This window comes from Electrophorus electricus, chromosome 22 (genome assembly GCF_041902795.1).
Source record: "Electrophorus electricus isolate QZ-2024a chromosome 22, ASM4190279v1, whole genome shotgun sequence".
In the NCBI taxonomy this organism is placed as follows: Eukaryota; Metazoa; Chordata; class Actinopteri; order Gymnotiformes; family Gymnotidae; genus Electrophorus; species Electrophorus electricus.
Window position 1 is genome coordinate 17,887,501 of NC_137518.1, and position 2,500 is coordinate 17,890,000.

Genomic DNA, 2,500 nt, shown 5'->3' on the forward strand with positions numbered 1-2,500 from the left:
TCTTTTTCTTTGTCTATATATTATACACTGCATGTTCTCTCTTAGGTTTCAGTCCCAACTGAGATGGTAATTTGTATGAGTAGTTTACTAAAAAGCATGACTGACATAAAAATATTAATAATGATAATTTAGTAATGTGGGTTTGGGCATATATGTATATACACACATACACGCACACATACACATGCATATACATGCACACATATGCACATCCTTGCTGTGATACACTATGTATACAAAATTATTGTTGTTGTTGGTCTGCATCTGTATCCCTGCTATCATGCTAAGTCTGCTTTGTTCATCAAGGAGAGGAGAATGTATCATGGTGCACTGCAGTGTTATGTCCTGTGGTGTGTTTGTTTCACACACTCCAACACTCCCTCTCCTCATGATTCACCTTCTGATAAATCCACAAAAATCACTACACAGCTAACGGGCACTAGAGAACAATAGCAAAAGAAAAAAGATATAGTCAAATAAAAGAGAATAAATGAAATGCAAGGCAGAAATATAGAGACAAAGATGGCCTGCAGCTCTCTCTCCCCTATCTGTCCTGAATTAGAGGGAAGCTCCACCATCTTTACACCCTGTATTGACACCCTATTCTGGCTGCACCACTGCTGGAAGCTAATTAGGAGAAAATCAATTGAGTGCCTATCCAATTAAGCACAGTGACTGTGTTCTAGCCATTATCTTCTCAGTGTGCCTTCGCATAGCCACATTGACACCCAGCTGGAATATTGATCAGGGCTATCACATCCCCACCACACCACAACAAATGCATTCTCAGCTCTAGAACCACACTTCTAGGATCAGAAATGATGTTCTAGAACGCTGGGAGTTCTAGAGGTTGTGTTGGATGACGAATCCAGGGCTTGTTTAGCGCTTCACAGCACTGCAGGCTGTCTGGTGGTGTGTATTCAACTGTTAGGACATGCTGAGGTACTTCTGGCCTGTAATTGTCTGGAAAAAGTACAAGCATATTTAACAAACAGGCAGTGCTGTTCAAACGACTCCACAGCCATTAACAGAAGGCATGCAGGACAAGGAAAAAAAGAATAACAGGAATAACAGCTGTTAAACTTGAGAATGGAAAAACACCACACAGCTGCCCAAGACACACACACACACACACACACACACACACACACACACACACACACACACACACACACACACATGGAGCTTTGAAAACAGCACTTATGCTCTTATGCTCAGATCTGCCCTCCTCCACAACTGGAAGCTTCCAGGGACAAAGCCACCACATCTCTGCTCAATCCCAAACACAAGCCACCTTGCCTGGGCAGAGGATCAACCCGAGCCCGCTGATCCCCTCATTAACCTGGAGCTCTGTGTGAGTGAGAGTGTATTAGCAGTCTCTCACACTCTGCATGCAACTGCTGTGCCTGTGATCCATTTTCACAGCAGGAGAAGAATTTATTGAAATAAATAACGCCATGATTCTTCTTATGGACAGTGGCTCTAACTTGTTTCCTACCTTCTTCTGGTCTACTCCCTTTCCACTAACAGTTGCAGTTCACAGTCCATTATTTGTGCAACAAAAAACTAAATCAATCTGTGCAGCAAGTCCAAGTATAAACAATCAGACAGCAACTCAATATAATGTTGTTTAAATGTAGACCACTGAAAAAAAAATGACTGTTCCATAATCATCCGGTTATTGTAAATGAGAACATTCTGGCTTTCATGCTTTATGATAGATTAATATTTTGCTAAACAAAAGATTTCCAGTATTCCATCTCTGCAGACAAGGCAACACAGGTCAGCGCTAGGCTTAACCTCTGTTTCCATTAGTTGCATTAAGAATGGACAAAGTGGCTTGGTGCTGTAAATAAAAAAAATCCCTTGGGATATCTGGAGCTCAAACAGACAGGAAAAATGGAGGTGATCTGAGAGTGCGCTAGACCTTTATCTCTGCAGCCGTAAAACACCAGAGCTATGAGTCACAGATGCCAATGCTAGGTGTTACGACTGCCAGTTATATGAGGTGTTACGACTGCCAGCTCTATGAGTTACTAATTCCAGCAATATGAGCTGTAATAAGCAGCATTATGAGTTACGGATGCCGGCGTTGTACAAACACCAACGCTATGAGTTGCTATGGAGCTATCGACAAGGTTTTGGAACATTTCAATAATCTGGTTAAAGCCAAAATGATCTCTACTTCTCTACATTGACCTACTATCCTTAGTGCCCATGTAATTTGACAAAGCTATTTTTTCCATGTCATTTTCATGTAATGGTGCATTTGTAACATTAGATTAAGATATGATTATGTAAATAGCACATTGTTATAGTATGATCTAAGCTTAAGCCAGTTAAAACCTGCTCCAGGTGCATATAAGCAGAACTATTTGAATAGTTGAATATTTGAATACTTGGGTTTCTGTATTGGCTCCCACTCTGACGCTGACATTCTGCAATACGACACCTGCTGTAAAAGCTGTAATAACAAAAAGGGTGTATTTTTTGTACAGTC

The 2,500-nt window shown here is 40.9% G+C and overlaps 1 protein-coding gene across 10 annotated transcripts in view; it reads right to left on the bottom strand.

Annotated features, from left to right (window-relative positions):
* Positions 1-2,500, bottom strand: part of LOC113583593 (plexin-A2-like) — an 88,168-nt gene that overhangs the window by 71,283 nt on the left and 14,385 nt on the right. The gene's annotated exons all lie outside the window — the stretch shown is intronic.